Source organism: Narcine bancroftii, chromosome 1, assembly GCF_036971445.1.
Source record: "Narcine bancroftii isolate sNarBan1 chromosome 1, sNarBan1.hap1, whole genome shotgun sequence".
Classification (NCBI taxonomy): domain Eukaryota; kingdom Metazoa; phylum Chordata; class Chondrichthyes; order Torpediniformes; family Narcinidae; genus Narcine; species Narcine bancroftii.
The window spans coordinates 447,471,195-447,490,090 of NC_091469.1; positions in this window are offsets into that span (position 1 = coordinate 447,471,195).

Genomic DNA, 18,896 nt, shown 5'->3' on the forward strand with positions numbered 1-18,896 from the left:
CTCCAGTGCATGACGTCCTGTTTTGCGGAAACTGCCAAAATGTTTGGCCTGGAAGTCAGCCTGAAGAAAACTGAGGTCCTCCATCAGCCAGCTCCCCACCATGACTACCTGCCACCACCCCCCCCCCCCACATCTCCATCGGGCACACAGAACTCAAAACGGTCAACCGGTTTACCTACCTCGGCTGCACCATTTCACCTGATGCAAGGATCGACAACGAGATAGACAACAGACTCGCCAAGGCAAATAGCGCCTTTGGAAGAATACCCAAAAGAGTCTGGAAAAACAACCACCTGAAGAAATACACAAAGATCAATGTGTACAGAGCCATTGTCATACTCACACTCCTGTTGGGCTCCGAATCATGGGTCCTCTACCAGCATCACCTACGGCTCCTAGAACGCTTCCATCAGCGGTGTCTCCACTCCATCCTCAACATTCATTGGAGTGACTTCATCACCAACATCGAAGTACTTGACCTGGCAGAGTCTGCAAGCATCGAATCCACGCTGCTGAGGATCCAACTGTGCTGGGTGGGTCACGTCTCCAGAATGGAGGACCATCGTCTTCCCAAGATCATGTTATATGGCGAGCTCTCCACTGGCCACCGAGACAGACGTGCACCAAATAAGAAGTACAAGGACTGCCTAAAGAAATCTCTTGGTGCCTGCCACATTGACCACCGCCAGTGGGCTGATATCGCCTTCAACCGTGCATCTTGGCACCTCACAGTTCGGCGGGCATCAACTTCCTTTGAAGAAGACCGCAGAGCCCACCTCACTGACAAAAGACAAAGGAGGAAAAACCCAACACCCAACCCCAACCAGCCAATTTTCCCTTGCAACCACTGCAACCGTGTCTGCCTGTCCCGCATCGGACTTGTCAGTCACCAACGAGCCTGCAGCAGACGTGGACATACCCCTCCATAAATCTTCGTCCGCGAAGCCAAGCCAAAGAAAGAAAAAGAAGAAATTGGAAGGATAGGTAAAGGTAAAAGTTCCATTATTGTCATGTAATACTACATTTAGAATGTAATATGCATGAAATTCTTTTAATTTCAGTCTCCTATAAGGTAGACAGAGAGTTATCATTTTGTCCAGCTCCCCTCACAGAACCTACAGCAGCTGGTGTTCCTAGGTGGTCTCCCCTCCAAGCACTGACCAGTCCTGAGCCTGCTTAGCCTCCAAGATCAGACAATTTCAGGAGTATTCAGGCTATTAGGTGCTGTTGCAGGTAGGCAGAGGGGATGGCATGGCTCTACTGGTAAGCAACAATACCAAATCATTGAAAAGAAGGGACGTAGGATCAAAAGAGGTAGAATCCTTATGGTTTGAGTGAAGGAATTGGCAGTTATAAAAAGGCCTCCAAACAGCATCGAGCATGTGGACTACAAATTACAACTGGAAATAGGAAAGGCATGTCAGAAGGATAATATTACTGTGACAGAATATGTTGTGTTTTATATTATATATAGACATGTTTTGGGAGACAAAATGTGGCAGATTTTTAAGTGTTGGTCACATACAAACACTTCAAAACAGATCTCATTTAAAATACTGGAGCTCTGCTCAAGCCAGACAGGCCAGCTCCGAATGCCTTTGCAAAAGCTTTGGGGAGCGCCTAAGATGTGGGTGTATTGGACCAGAATCATAGAGTCTGCAGACTTTCCTGCTTAACTCAATTACAGTCTCAGGACACTCTTCGCAAATCCAGATTTCTGCCTTGAATTCAATGTTTATTTTTTGTTTAAAATGTTCAACATTGCAAAATTAAGCTAATAGTTCGTTCTGCTACAATAAGATGCTCAATGAAACCTAACCTTTTGGCTAAGCCAGTCCTTAAAGTAATTTAAAAGGCTGTCGAATTCTGTTTCAGAAAGCTTCTGGAAAGCACCTAAAGATGATTTATGGTATTAAGGGTGCTGTAAAAATAAACTTTGTTATTTCTGTTATTTCAGTGACTGAAGCAGTGCCACTGTATTGGTTAGCACATCTGCATTTATGGGTTAATATTAATCTGTTCTACAGTCAACAAGTTCACTGCATTTGATCTGGATGTTTAGTGCTGTTGACAGTTGATGTATTCTAACACAAGATACTGTTCTGTGTGTACTCTGGAGAAAGAACTTTAAATAAAAACAAGTAAAAATCTCATAAGGCCCAAAAGAGCAGCGCAAGAAGAAAGTCATTTTTTCACATTCTGGGGATTCTAAGATTTCATCTCAAAATCTATTCCAAACAGCAATCATTCTTAAGGCAGGCCTTGATTCTGTGCGATAATAACTTTCATCGTAAGATTTCCATTGCCTTGTACATTGTACTTTTATATATTCATTCATATGTAAAAACTTGCTAGTCAATTATACCACTCTCAATTTTTATTCCAGATGTTATTTCTATTTGTACAGTCTTTTAAAATAGTGAAGTGTCCCAAGGAGCTTTCCACGAGCATTAACCAAATTTGACACCTAGCCAAAAAGAACAATATTAGGACAGGTGATCAGGTACTTAATCAAATGCCTGGGTCCCAAAGAAGGATAATTGCTAGTAAAGAAGCAGAGAGGTTTAGAAGGAGATGCAGGGGTTAGTAAAAACACACAGAACCCAGCCAGTCTCACAGCGTCCATAGGAGGTAAAGGTATATTACCGACACTTTGGTCCTGAGGCCCTCTTCACTTGGCACCTAAAGGCGTGGCTTGCCAATGAGAAATAACATCAGGATGTTGAGGAGGAACACAAATATTAGCAGTCTGTCAACCCATTTTATAGCAGAGATATTCTAGAATATGGTGGAGTTGGAGAAGATACAAGAAATATAGAGAGGTCTAGATCTGAAGATACTTAGCACCAGCAAAGAAAATTTTTAAAATGTGACAGTGTTTTAAGTAGGAGGCATTGTACAGCAACTGCATGGGGTGAAGGGAAAACAGGTTAGTGGTGACTTGAATGACCATGGACTTATAGAGAGCAGACCTAGAGAGAAGCTGGCCAGCAATGCATCAAATTATGTGAAGCCAGCAGTGACGTTGGTGAGTAGCAAAGGACTGATTTTCAGCTGAACTGAGACAGGGAAAGTCGAGAACTGTTACAATTACAAGGGAGGTAATAGACAACTTTAGAGATAGCAAAGGGATAAGATCAAAACTCAAATCAGGATCAAGTCTGATAGCAGTTGGCAGGGAGAGAATGGGGCTGATAGTCATGGATCAGCTTTTCCGAGATGGGGGGGGGGGGGGAAATGAAAGCAAAGACTCTGGTGTAACCGGAGAAAACATCTGTTCTTATGGTGGCTGGACATCAAACGGTCTGACAGCTTAGAGACAGGGCTGGGGTCAGGAGAGGGGCAGCTGTTAGCCGCTGATGGATGTGGAAACTGATGCTGCATTTCCAAGTGGTGTCACCAAGATGCAGTGTGGAGTTGAAAGATCGGAGGTGTTGACAGGTTTGCTTCTACGTTATAACAATTCCATAAAGTTATGAAAAGTGTTGGCATGGGGTCATGGGATAAGAATCCTGTCCAAATGATTCTCCAGCTATGATGGGAGAAATAGTAATGGAGCTCGGCATTTGTCCCAGGTATGGATGTAATCGTAAACTTGCAGAAACTGCCATTGGGATAACAGAGCCAGGCTTAGATCATGAAAAATAGTCTCTCAGGCTGCAGATGAAAACAGCTGTGTAATAAAAATAGCTACAAACTGTTCCAGGGTCTGGCACATATTGCTCAACCCCAGCGTTCATTCCAAGGGATCATCATTCTGTCCAAAATTGTCAGATTGGGAATAATCCACATCAGATGCTTTTTCTCCAAAAGTATAACTTGTGCTTAAAATTTGCAATTATTTGATTCAGAAAATTCATCTATCATTTCAATATTTACATGGTATCAATTTTTAATTCCCAAAGTGCCCATCAGCAATACCAACCCCCTCATGTCCATTGACGGGAGAATCCTAAACTCTCCCCATGGAGTTAAACAAGAAAATCTACAGACAGTGGGGTCAAGTGCAATACATAAATCAGCTGGAAAAATTCTGCAGGTCACTCAGCATCCAGAACAAGTGAAGGGAAACCAAAGTTTTGGGTCTGAGCTCTTTGTCAGGAACAAGAATAAAAGCAGGTAGATGCCTGAATAAAAATGTGGGGGAAGGAAGAGTGAAGGGAGAAGGAGAGTATGGGGAAGGGGGAGGGAAGACATGGTATATGGGGACTCTTTGGTTAAGGGGGGCAGAGGAGTTGATTTACCCAAACGTTTACACAGATAAAAACACAAATACCAATTTTCCCCACTGTTTTGCCCAAATTTGGGAGGATAGATTCCCTCCCCAACCCCATAATTTTTAAAGAAGGGGGTGAATGTGGTGATACACCACTAGCCTACTGCAGGGGTCAACCTGTGTACCTGCACGGGAGGACAAGGCAACACCCTGTCAATCAGCCGACTTGAATGGACCATGCCCCACCCAGTTGGCTGCCAATCACCCACCGGGATATAAGCTAGATTCGGCCCTTTGAGGCCAGTCTCAGAGCTTGCAACAGCATTCTCACAGCCAGCTCTGTGGAAGTTTATGTTGATTAAAGCCTGTAGAACATACGTTATGTTTTGTGATAGTGCACCACACTGGGTATTTTAAATTTTCTCCCCATTTAAAAAATAATCTTCCTCTTTATTTTTTCTACTAAAGTGCATGACATACTTTTTCTGACATTATATTTCATTTGCCATTTCTCTGTCCATTCTTGTAATCAGCCTCCCTGTTTCCTCAACACTACCTGCTCCTCCAACTATCTTTGTATCATCTGCAAACTTGGCCACAAAGCCATTCATTCATAATCCAAATCATTACTATACAATTTAAAAAGAAGACTGACCCCTGTGGAACACCACCAGCAAATGGCAGCCAACCAGAATGTAATCCTTCTATTCCAACACTACTTCCTGCCAATCAGCCAATGCTCTACCTTTGTTAGATTATGAGAAATAACAAATGAAATATCATGTCCTGTAATACCATGGGCTCTTATCTTGTCAAGTAGCCTCATGTGCAGAACCTTGTCAAAGGCCTTCTCAAAATCCAAATACTCAACATCCGCTGCATTTCCTTTATCCAGCCCGCCTGCCTCTTCTTCAAAGAATTCCAATCATTTTGCCTAGCAAGATTTTCCCTGAAGGAAACCATGCTGGTCTTGGCCTACCTTGTCATGTGCCTCCAAGTACTCTGTAACCTCATCCTTGACAATTTGACTCCAACATCTTCCCAACCTCTGATGCCAGGATGACTGGTCTATAAATTCCTTTCTGCTGCTTCCCTCCCTTCTTGAATAGTTGGGTGACATGTGCAATTTTCCAGTCCATTGGGATCATGCCAGAATCTATGGTTTCCTGAAAGATCATTACCCATGCCTCCAAAAACTCTTATCATTACTTCTTTCAGGAACTGAGGGTGCAATCCATCTGGTCCAGGAGACTTAGACCATTCAGCTTTCTGAGCACTTTCTTCCTTCAAATAGTAACTGCACTAACTTCCCTTCCCTGATACCCTACGACATCTGGCACACTACTACTATCTTCCACAATGAAGACTAATGAAAAGTACTCATTTAGTTCCTCTGCCATCTCCTTGTCACCCATTATTATTTCTCCAGTGATATTTGCTACTGGTCCAATATCTGCTCTCACCTCACTTTTACTCTTTAAGTATTTAAAGAAGATTTTTGTATCCTCTGATGTTATTTACTAGCCTATTTCATCATCTTTTCCCTCCTCATGAGTTTTTAGTTATCTTCTGAAAGTTTTTTAAAACTTTCCAATCCGCTATCCATCCACTAATTTTTGCTTCCTTGTGAGCCCTCCTTTTTGCTTTATATTACCTTTGACTTTTTTGTCAGCCACAGTTGTGACATTTTTCCATTTTATACTGTATTTCCTCTTTTTTGGAATGTATTTATCCTGCATATTCCTCATTTTTTGTACAAGCACCACCCATTGCTGCTCTGCCATCTTCCCTACTAGTTCCCCCTTTCATTTTACTTTGGCCCATTTGCTCCTCTGAAATACCCATGCTTCTGACGTTAGTTTCTCCTTGTTAAATCTAAAATTGAACTCGATCATATTGTGGTCACTACCACCTAATGGTTCTATTACCCTAAGCTCTCTAATCACCTCTCATGCATTACACAATACCCAATAGACTAGAGCCAATCACCTAGTGGGCTCATCAACAAGCTGCACTAAAAAAGCCATCTCATATAACATATAACCATATAACAATTACAGCATGGAAACAGGCCAATTTGACCCTTCTAGTCCGCACTGATCCAAGTACCCTTCTCTTATCCCATTTACCAGCACTCTGACCATAATCCTCCATACCCCTCCCATCCATATACTTATCCAACTCTTTCTTTTTCGTAGGCTTTCTACAAAATCTTTCTCTTGAGATCCAGTTCCAAACTGGCTTTCCCAATCTACATGTATGTTAAAATCTCCCATGCCTACCCTAACATGGCCCTTCTGACATACCTTTTCTATTTAATGTTGTAATTTGTTGTCCACATTACAGCTACTATTGGAAGGTCTGTCTATAACTGCTAACAGTGTCTTTTTACTCTTGCCATTTTTTAACTCGACCCATGATTCTACATGTTCTGATCCTCTGTCATCTCTTTCTAATGGTTTAGTGTTGTTCCTTCCCAAAAGAGGCATGCCACCCCCTCTGCTTTCCTGCTATCCTTTTGATACACTGTGTATCCTTGGACATTTAGCTCCCAATGACATCCATCTTTTAGCCGTGATTGTGATGCCCACAACATCATACCTGCCAATATGCAGCTGTATCGCAAGATCATTCACTTTATTTCTTATACTGTATGCATTTAAATACCAAACCTTTAGCCCTTTATTTGTTACTTTTGGCTTTGCATTCCCATTCCATTGAAACTCATCACAGTGTCTTCAAGTTTTCTCTTTCCACCTGCCCTTCTACACAAACTGCAAGGAGCATGTCCCTGTCTTGGCTGCCATTTCCACTATCTACTCCACCTCAGCCTCTCAATTCAAAGCCTCAAATTCCCACTGGGCCACTCACACAATGACTGCTTCATTGACCTTACCTTCTTTTTAATTAACCAATGGAGAAATGTGAACGCATACTTCTTCTATTGCTTTTTAAACCCTTCTGCTCTCGTTCACAGTCCTGCCTTTGCAGTCCCCAATGAGACCCGCAAAACAGTCCTTTTTAAATTCTTCCCCCTAACCTAAGTCTTGCACTCTCACTCTGCAAATCAATTGGTATGCCACTAACCAATTGTCATTTAATAACACAGAAAATGCATTTTGCCTGCTGTAAGGCAGACACTAGTATTGCCCAGCATCCCTTACGGGAAAGTAGATACAGGTGGGAGGGCAGAAGAAAATAAGCTGAGAAGGAATAAGGGAAGAGGGAGGAGGGCTAAGAAGGGTAGCTATTTGATAAGAGAAGGAAGGGAAGGGGGCGAGGAGCTAGAGGAAAGGAACCAGAGGGGTAGGGAAAGAGATGTGGACAAAGGGGTTAACAGAAATTGTACGCTAATGTTAATGCCCTCCTCATGGAGCCTTTGTGATGGCAAATGGCATCACCAAAGCCTCAGAGGGACCCACAGGACAGTTTTGCAACTTAAGGTGTGCCCCTCTGCAGCAATTGTTCCTCTTGTTCAAAGACTACCAGTTTTTCATCAGATCTCATTGAATCTTTCACCAAGTTAATGATTCTTCTGCAACAGTTTAAGTTTGTCTGTATGTGTAGACTGGGAACAGCTCATAGAGCAGAGTTCTGTGTCATGCATCTACTAAGAATGAACTTCAACAAATGTAATTCTGCTTCACAGCACCAATGGTTCTCTGTCAGGTTCAAATGCTTGTATTTTTCTCCAGATCACCAAGAGTCATTAGGCATCATCTGGAGTACTTTTCATGATCCTATTTATTATTGGATCATGATAACATGTGGCATAAATTAACTAAATTACTTGAGAGATGTTGGCTGCATGAGAACAACATGCTATGAGGACGCCATTCAGATTGTGGGGTACAGTTTCCTGTTGGTACTTGGAATAATTTTTAGCCTATCCTTTCTCTCAATGGCTGAGGTATTTGCCATTCTATTTCCAGTCAAATCACCATGGCTATCTGCTTCTTGATTGTCTATTAGTTCAATTCAGCACAGAATGGTTGAGAGTTGTTTTACTGGTGTCTACCAGAAGAATTACCATAAGGAATTTGTGTACCACTGCACATAGAGGATAAAAGTAGTGAGCTGTTGTAGACCCAGAGGGTTATAAAGGACAATCGGATATTTGAGAGAGCTGAGACTTAAAACCCCTCGATTCTTTAGTGTAATAACACCACATCTGTGTTTCAGGTGCCTTTCCAATGACCGCCACACAAAATCTGGGCTGATGCTCAGTGTATTCTGTAGAAGTGTTGCCCTATCAGGGTTCTATCCTCTGGATGAGATGTTAAAAAGAAAGGTCTATCCCCAAACTCCAGCGAATGTAAAGGGTCCCATGTGGGCCCCGTGGCTTTATTAAACAAAGGACAATCCCTCTATGAAGATCACTAAAGCAAGTCATTTGGCTATTATTACGTTGTTGCTTGATTGATGCAAACAGGTTGCCATCTTCACCAGAATACTACTGTAGCTACACTTGAAAATTGTTGTGGTGTTTTGGGCCATTTATTTGATGGCTCTACCTGGAATGTTACATCAATAATTTACCCCACCCCATTTGGGAGTGCTCCATGACTCACCCCTTCATACATTCTGCATCGCCAGGTCTTTCCTCGATTATCATTGGGTTCCAAGCAAAGCTGATCGCAGGTGGCACGGAGCTTGAGCTTTTGGTGTGGAACTTAAATGCCTAAACTTGCTTCGTCATTCAAGCATTCACCCCAGCTTGCCAAGAATCACAGATAAAATATCTAGTTTCACCAATGTCAGGAATGTCAGCAGAAGATACAATATAGAAAGGGATGTCATAATGATGTCATTTTTAAAATTCAACATATCTGCAATAAATTTGACTCCAAGGGTTTATTGCCACAATTATTACATTCAAGGGATTGATCCAGTACAAGTGTTATCACTTCATTTTTCATTGCTGCAGTTTATCATTTTCATGTGATTCAACTTGATTTATATCCACTTAAGGAGCTGTAGATATTAATTTGATTTTACTTTTTCATCATTGCCTGCTTAATAACGAGTTGAGTCAGTGGTGAAGCAAACCAAAGAATTTATTGAGCACAACCAAACACACTAGACATGGTAGAGAGAAAGTCCACAGTGTGGTGTCTTCTCCCTGCCAATACTCGATTCATCTAACGTGGCATCGCGGTGCTTGCGCATGCACAGTGCGCTGTTGCGAATACGGTGGCTGCAATGCGATTGCAGCAGATGTAGAGCAGCTGATGCAGTGGCTGCCTACATTCCCTTTCTTGAGCTATCCCCCACAAATATATATACATTTCATTAGTGAAACATTCAAACTATACACATTCAACCCAGTTCATCCCGGTATTTTGGGTTGGGCTTACAGACATGCCCAACATGTGTTTTTCAATAGCCCTCTGCTGATGTGGAGGCTTGGGACACTTTGACCTGATTGTCTCTACTGCCCATAGTCTCCGGGGTATTGTCCATCACCTCCCCTGTTGTTATCGGGGGGGGGGGGGAAGGGGTGGGTAGGTGGGCTCACGTTCCAACTCCACAAATTTGTCTGGCGTGGTTTGAGATGGGAGTGGCTCTCTTACTAGGAGGATGTGTCATCTGTTCCTCCTGTATATTTCCCTCCCTATACAAACCAGGCATTTCCATTATACCCAGGCAGATATGATATCCTATGATGCAAAAGTAATTAACAATACTTTTAAACAGTTTTAAACAGAGCTATATAAATCAGAATTACTGCAGGACCAAACAAAAATAGATGACTTTTTGAATGGAGTTGAGCTGCCGAGATTGAGCCAAGAAGATCAGATGAGGTTAGATGCCTCGTTTACTAGGGAGGAAATTGAAAAAAGCTTTGGGATTGCTATAAGCTAATAAATCTCCAGGGGAGGATGGTTTTCTGTCCAAGTTTTATAAAGAATTTAAAGATTTGTTGTTGCCACTGTTACAGGCCCAGAGGTCCCAAAAATCTAGCAGCAATAGATATTCACCAAGACAAATGGTTACTTAAACAAAAGTTGCTTTTAATTATTTTTAAACATGAAAACAGGATCATACTTTAACTTTCCACTATTAACTTACTCAACCTAACTTAACCCCCTTCTAATTCTAAGCACACATGTATGTAATGTGTGTGTAAGTTTAGAAAAGTTATTTGATTCACAGTCCAATCTCACTTCTCACTCCTCCAAGTTCACTGGTATCAGGCAATTCTTATACTGTGCACGGAATTTAACATTTACGAATTTCACCAGGCTTTGGTGCTTGAAAAGTAAATGGTTGCCACTCTTTTTGGCTATCACAGAGAGATTTGTTGTTCACTGGACACAAACTGATTCCTTCTAATCAGCCACATCAGTGTCTTGCTGAAGAAACTTGCCCCACCAGGGATTTCCAGATGATAACCTCTTTCTTTCCGGTCATCTCTGAGCTCCATTTTGTTTCTCTTATTTCAAATGAAACATTAAGCAGCCAGTCCTCTTCTCTTGTATGGATCACACGGGCTTTAACCAGGCTGAACTAAGAACTCATAACCCATCTTCAAAATGTTTTTTCCACAAGCTTGCCAACATACCTTGTTCCAATCCCAGCTGTTGCTGCTGAACTGTAGAAATGAATTCTCTCTCTCTCTCTCTCTCTCTCTCTCTCTCTCTCTCTCTCTCTCTCTCTCTCTCTCTCTCTCTCTCTAACTCACTTAGGTAACTGTTTAAGAGAACTCCAAGGAACTTGGTGCTCTCCACTCTCTACTACAGAGTTGTTGACGTGTAGTGGAGGGTGGTCATTCCTGATCCTCCTGAAGTCCACGATCATCTCCTTTGTTTTGCCCACGTTGAGACTCAGGGTGTTACTCTCGCACCATTTCAGAAGATTTTCCACCTCTTCTCTATAGCGCAACTCAACACCGTTGTTGATGAGGCCAACTACTGCTGTGTCATCTTGATGACATGGTTGGAGCTGGATCAGGTAGCATGAACAGGAGTGGACTTAGCACACAGCCCTGAGGTGCGCCATTTCTCAGCGTGACAGGGCTCGATGTTTTCTACCGATCCAGACAGACTGTGGTCTTTCCATTAGGAAGTCCAGTATCCAGTTACAGAGATGGGTGTTGAGTCCCAGCAAGGACAGCTTCTCCTCCAGCCTCTGAGAAATGATCATATTAATCTCCAAGCTGAAGTCAATGAACAGTAGCCTGGTGATAATATAATAAATAAGTTCAAAAGGATACAAACCAGCAAAACCAGACCCAAGCATCAAAATGTTTTGCTTAGCTCAGTAATGATTTAATGGTCTTTGTGCTTTGCCCCAGTCTCATTAATAAGTTTTCATTAATATTTAGTTTAGTTGTAAGCAGTGACTGCAAGAAGAAAAGCAAGAATATTTTTGGGCAGAAAGTAAAGTGAAGGCCAGCACTCTCTACATCGTTGCTGGCTTTGTTCTGCTGGAATATCTCATCAGCCTGGCCAGTGGTTGTTGGCAGGGTCAAGGTGAAAGATGAACCATCTTTGTTTTGGCACAAAATTACAATGACTCAGTGGTAATTGCACATAGGACTATTCCATATCCCCCAGAGGCTACCTGCTTACTTTTCTACTTCTGTTTAATGTTAAAAAAAAAGGGTTGTGTTTGTAAGATTAGATTATCTGGTCTCCTTTGTGGAAACAGTCATTTCTTATATAACAACTGTGACAAGACTCCGAAGGCACAACTTTCATTGGCTCTAAGGTGCTTTGGAAGGTTCAAAGATCACATAATGGCTCTGGGTCAATGCCCCTGCTTTTCCTGGAATAGTGCCATTAAAGATTAGACCAAGCCGGAAGAGTAGATGGGCTCTCGGATCCAGAACAATACAATTGGCTGACAGGGACTAGCAAGCAATTCTCAGGGCAATTGTCAGGCCAATGTGGAATGGACAGCAAATGCTGACCTTGCTAGCAATGTCATTTCCCCAAAATGAATGAATTAATGTTTTTTAACAGTATACCTGTTTATTCTTTCTATTTATTGAAACAGTCCATTTAAATCTTAGCACAATTTTTTATCTTTTTATTTCCAGAAAATAGATAATTTGTCATTTATGTATTTCATATTTGATGATGTAAAGATTTACATTGCTGATCTATTGACTTCTTTTCTCATTTCATTGGTCATTTCTTTTTGGCCATCAGAGAATCATACAGTATAGAAACAAGCCCTTGGGTCCACCACATCTATACTGACCATTATACGTTCCTCAAATTCCCTCTATACCTCTTCCTCCTCTTAAACATAGAGGAGTTATGTTGAAGAGAAGTAAGCATTTGCCCTCTGATTATAGATCTCTCTATTGTGAGGAAAGGTTTCTTATTATCCACCTATCTATGTGTTCAGTGATTTAATAGATCTCTCTCAGCCTCCTCTGCTCCAGGAAACATTAACGCAGACTTTCAAGTCACTCCTCAAAGCTGAAATGTTCCAATCTAGTGAATCTCCTCTGAACCCTTTGCAGAAAAATTATGTCTTTCCTGTAATGTGACAATCAGAAATGCATCAGATGTGGCCGAAAATGTTTTATAAAGCTGTGCCATGCTCTTATGTTCTAATAATTAAGGCATGCTTTCCCACCTTATCTTGTTTTTAACCACCAGATTTGGCATGTAGTTGGATATTCTATCAAAATTCTACAGGTGTACTGATGGGCTACATCACAGCCTGATTTAGTATTTTGATCCCAGGAATGCAGAAGGATTATAGAAGATAACAAATATTGAGAAGTCCATCACAGACACTGACCTTCCATCCATGTGAGGCGCTACCTCAGAAAGGTAGCCAATATAATCAAGGACTCAATTATAATTGGCTAAATCTTGCCATCTTCTTTATACTTCAGATGAATGTTAATGCATATAGGCAAGATCACTGACCACAAAGCTTACTGTTCTTATTGGAATTGTTAGTTGGTCGCAACCTCTTCTCACTGCTACCTTTGGACAGAAGCCTGAATACCAGCACCTCTAAGTTCAATAAGCAATTTCTTACAAACAGCTATTGAACCTCCCCTTAGTACATTAATCATGGACTGCTCCGACAGCACAACTGAACTGTTTTCACTATTACAAGTCATTTTTTGTGCACTAGAATTATTGTGAATATTTATTATCTATCAATCTTATGCACTTGCTGTCCTTTTTTAAATTTAGTCCTATTTTCTTATTTTTATTCTGTAGTTTTTCTTTGCAAGAACCTGTTAGGCTACAGCAAGTAAGACTTTTGGTGCATATGTACTTTGTACAATGTGTATGACAATAAACTCATCATTATCTACCTGTACAGCTACTTTTAAGGATCCATATGCCAAGGTCATGTTGTTCCTCAATACTCCCTTGGGCTATATGGTATATGTCATATCCTTATTAAACTCATCCAAAATGCATCACCTCATGCATTGGAATTAATTCCATCTACCATTTTCTCCCCAGTTTACCAGCTGATCAAAATTGTTCAGTAACCTAAGAACTATCCCTTCGCTATCAACAACCCCATCAGTAACTAAAAAAAAACATACTTCGTACATTTATATCTGAACTATTAGCATATATGATAAAAGTAAGGTTCCCAGAACCAATCCCTGTTTCACAGGTTAGAAGTTGCCCAATCACAAAAGCAATCCTCCATCATCATCCTCTATCTACTGTTACAGGCGTCTTCCAAGCACTCTGGTTTCCATCTGCCACCTTTCTTGAATAATGGTGACACAGTTACCGTTCTTCAGTCACCTGGCACCTCACCTGTGACCAATGAAGATTCAAGCATCTTTGTCAGGATCAAAAGAAAATCTTCGATCTTCCTTACACACTTATATTTCATCTGGCCCTGAGGATTGATCCACCTTTATGTCCTCTAAGGTTAGCTATTACTTTAATGTGTGGGCAAGCTAGAGGATCTGAAGGAGTTGGTAGGAAGGTAGAGAATAAAATGGAATTTGAGTGAAAGAGCATGTGAGGGAAGCATGGAGAGGGCCAATGGGATTCTTTCTGGCCCTTATATTTCTAGCATTCTTTAAAGTTAGAGGATGACGATGGAGGATTGCTTTTGCAATTGGACGACTTGTAACCTGCCCGTTAATGATGTGGTGAATAGAGGGGAAAAAATCTGCTTGAAACATTGACACTAAGATCAATCAACTACTGTACCAGTAAGAAAGTAAACAAAGAACGCAGATGCAGGAAAACTGAAGCAGCCCACAAAATGCTGGAGGAACTTAATGGATCAGTCAACCTTTCGGGCCAAAACCCTTTAAAAGGAATGAAATACATGAGGCATCTTTTCCATGATCAGAATATCGGAAAGTTCTTTGCAACCCAAGAAATCGCTTCAGTGGAATGAGTTGTGATCAGTGCACACCGGCAGACTGCTGGAGAGAGACATTGGATAGGGATAAAATCAAGTATTGAGATGTCTTGGAAGAGGGATGAACTTTAACATTGTAATATCCGTACTGACAAAAGCTCAGAGTTCAGACTGTGAGCTCCAAAATAGGTAGATAGATTAAAACATAATCAGAAGGATTCCAGAATTGTAGAGAGGGAGGGAAGTCTTGAGATTGACACAGTCAATGTGGCTTGTTTGTTTTTTTTTAATTGAGGAGGAGCTCCTGACAATTATTTGAAGTGAGTGAACACTGTAATTGAAGTGCTCACTTTTTTTCCCTTAGAGAAAGCTCTTTGCATTTTTTTTTAAAACGTTCTTTAAATGAAGAAATTGCTAATGGATTGACCTTTACACCCAGTGATGATACTTCATAAATAAGCTGGTCTCTGAAAATGCCTGGTTGATGTAATTGGCTAAACCTTCAGATACTTCAGAATGATGTACATCGATGCAATACAAAGCTTACCGTTTCTTATTGGAATTGTTAGTTGTTACTGTCCTATGACAAATGTAATGAAAACAACTGTTGTGCCAAAACCTGTGGGTGAAGCTGACTTCAGACTTTCTAGGCTTTCTAGACGCATTGATCGCTCTGCCTGTGTATGAAATGGCAGTCTGCTGTAAACTTCATATGCACGTGTTATTGAAGCTTGCAATAAAATATCCCAAACAGCAGGACAAATGTCTGTGGTTAGAGTGAAGCAACTATAGTCAAAGTATGATGTTTTTGATATAGTGGCCATTAAACCAGATGTGAGACAGTCTTTGTGAACTATTTCAAAATGTCAACTTTTCAAATTAAGACCACAACCACATTAATAAGCAACACAATCTGAAAAAGAGCCAACTACTGGATCACAACAGACTGAATAGTTTATTTAATGTAATTCTTAATTTAGTGGAGGGCATTTGATAGGTAATTTGTTCAGTCAGATTTTTGCCCAAGGACTAAATTTTATATTCCTTTCACCATTTTCTCCTTGAGATAAGATATAAATAAAAATCCATGTTTTTCATTTAAAGCACATTCTGTACATTGAGCAGCATTAAAACGTAACAGGTTAAGGGCTTGATGGGCCCAGAGGATTCAAAAACCCAGCAGCAATAGAAATTCACTAAGACAAATGGTTACTTAAACAAAAGCTACTTTTAATTTCCTTTAAACATTAAAAACAGGATCAAGTTTTAACTTATTACTATTAACTTAATATAACCTAACTTAACCCCCTTCTAATTCTAAGCGCACATGTATGAAATGTGTGTATAAGTTCAGAAAAGTTCTTTGATTCACAGTCCAACCTCACTTTTCACTCCTCCAAGTTCACTGGTATCAGGCAATATTTATACTGTGCACAGAATTTCACATTTATGAACCTTCACCAGGCTTTGGTGCTTGAAAGTTAAATGGTTACCACTCAGGAAGGTTCTTGTTGGTTTCAGAGAGAGGTTTGTTGCTCGTTGAACACCACAAACTGATTTCTTCTGATCAGCCACTTCAGTGTCTTCCCGAAGAAACCTGCCCCATCAGGGTTTTCCAGATGATAACCTCTTTCTTTCAGGTCACCACAGAGTTCCTTTTCTGTTTCCCTTATCTCAGATGAAACATTAAACAACTAGCCATCTCCTCTTGTATGGACCGCAAGGGCTTTGACCAGCCTGAACTAAGAACTCACAACCCGTCTTCAAAATAGGGTTTTTCCACAAGATTCCAAAAGCCACTGCAGGAAACCAGCAGTCTCTCTCTCTCTCTCTCTTTCAGTGTCACACTCAGATTTAAAAAACCTATTTCACTCTCTCTGCTTACAAAACCACATGACCCTCCTAAAACAGCACACTCCACCAAAGCAGCTTGTTAACTCCCAAAATCAATTCATGAGAGATCTTATCCGTTTCCTGAGATGAGCCCTTTCACTGGCACCTCGTTGTGAAAATCTTCAGTACAGGACTCTATGGTCTTTGCAGACTTGTAAGCACCACCTCTTGCATTTTAAAATGAGATCTATTTTGAAGTGTTTCTATCTGTTTGTGACCTATCTAAAACTCCACAATCTATCTTCCAAAAATATTTCTATACATAATATAAAATATAACATAATCTGTCACAACGGTAGGAGATGTGTGTCAAAATGACTCATTTTAGTTCAGTGTTGTATCTTGGAACTATGCTATTGTAACACTGTTTAGATTTAATTTAAATTTAGACACATAGCAGGCCATTCAGTCCAGTCCAGTTACAGGCCATTCAGTCGACAAATCAGTGCTGCCCAATTTGCACCCAATACATCCAATTAACCTACACCCCCGGTAAGTTTCAAATGCTGGTTAGTGCAATTGAATTATTCCAAGATGATAATGCAAATTATAGTTTACCTTTGATTTGTGTAAGAGTATTAAGGAAATGAATCAGCCCAGTGTTACCCACCTCGCTCGACAGGCAGCATGTGTATCAGCAAACAGATTGGTTCCAGTACAGTAAATATCTTTACTTCCTATGGACACTGCAAAACTAGTCCAGCATCTCTGTGTGGTTTTACACAATCACAGCATCTGTACACTTTTGTGTTTCACCAAAACAACATCACATCCAGAGGTGAAGAATAAAAGCCTGAGAAATGTGCAACACCTAATTTAATGCATGGCTTGTTTCAACCTTGGAACTTTGAATTTTAGCCAAGAAAGAAACGTTTAAAAAAACAAAATCTGTAATCTAATACCAGTAATGAATTCTGAGGTGTATGTTTATTGTGAACCTAAGTGTCTCATTTTGCTCCCAGTTTCCTTTCTTCTTGCCAAAACAAACACCCCCTGTGTTAAATGGGAAAAGTACTGTCTATAGCCTATGTAAAAACAAGGCAAATTAACCATAGTTTCTCTTTGTGATTTAACCCCAAAAGGTTGCGCACTTTTAAAAAAATAATTTATGGGATATGGGCATCATTGAGAAGGCCAGAATTTATTGCCCATTCCTAATTGCAATGAGCTGGTGACGGTGAGTGGCCTCCTTGAATCATTGCATTCCTTCTGGTGAAAGAAACTACTGTTGGGTCAGGAGTTGTACTATTTAGAAAACAAGGACTAGTGATACATTTCATACAAAAATGCAGGAGAATCTTGGTAAGTGTTCTTGAAGAACCAAAAATAAAGATACAGTGCAGACCTAATATTTGGGGCCTGAGACCTTCATCAAGGTGCAAGTTAAAAGCAGACAGGTGCCTGAATAAAATGGTTGAGGGAGGGGCAGGGGGAGGAGCACAGGCAAGAGGTATTAAGTGGATATGGATGGGAGGGCAGAAGAGAACAGTTGATAGGGGAGGGAATATCGCTCTTAATGAAGAGGGGGTGGAAAGCTGCAGGTAAAGAGAGACAGGGATGGGGAAGAGAGGGAGATTGGGGAGCGGCCTAACGTAAACAAGAGAACTCAATGCTGGAGAGTGCCCAGGTGGATGATGAGGTCCTCCAATTTGCGGGTGTCCTCTGTTTGGCTGTGGATGAGGCCCTGGACAGAATTGTCAGTCTGGGGGTAGGGCAAGGAGTAGATGACCCCTGCACATTCAAAAGTGTTGCTTCACTTGGAAGGACTGTTTGGGGCCCTGAATGGTGGTGAGAGAAGAGGTGGGGGCTCAAGTGTGGTACTTCATGCAGTCACGAGGTTAGGTACCAAGGGAGTGATGAATGGAGAGGAATAAGTGGACGGAGTCATGGAGGGAATGGTCCCTGCAGAAGGCGGAGAGGAGAGAAGATGTATCTGGTGATGGGATTATGTTGTAGGTGACAGAATTTGGAGAGGATAATATGTTGGATGCAGAGGCTGGTGGGGTGGTTGGTGAGGACAAGGAGAATCCTGTTCCTGTTGTGTCTAGGGGCTGAGGTACCAAGGAAGATGTGTGGGAAATGAAGGAGATATAGTAAGGGCTGAGTTGGTAGTGGTCGATGGGAGGCCAAGCTTCTTTTAAAAAGGAGGACATCTCAGAGGCTCTATGGAGCAGATGTGACTGTAACGGAGGATACAAAAAAAATGCTGGAGAAACTTAGTTAGTCATGCAGCATTCCTTAAGTAGCAAAGATACATTTCCAACTTTGGATGGTGTGTAAATTTGAGAGGTGATGTTGCATGTGCTTGTTACCCTTGGATTCTTGGTGATACAGATCTTTGTTTTGGGAGGTACTAGTAGAATAACCTGGGCAATTAAATGCAGTGTAGATGGTTCACACTGCAATCACATATGCAAGGCGGAGACAGGACAATTTTAAAACCTCCCTGCCTGAATGAGTGCAGCTCTAA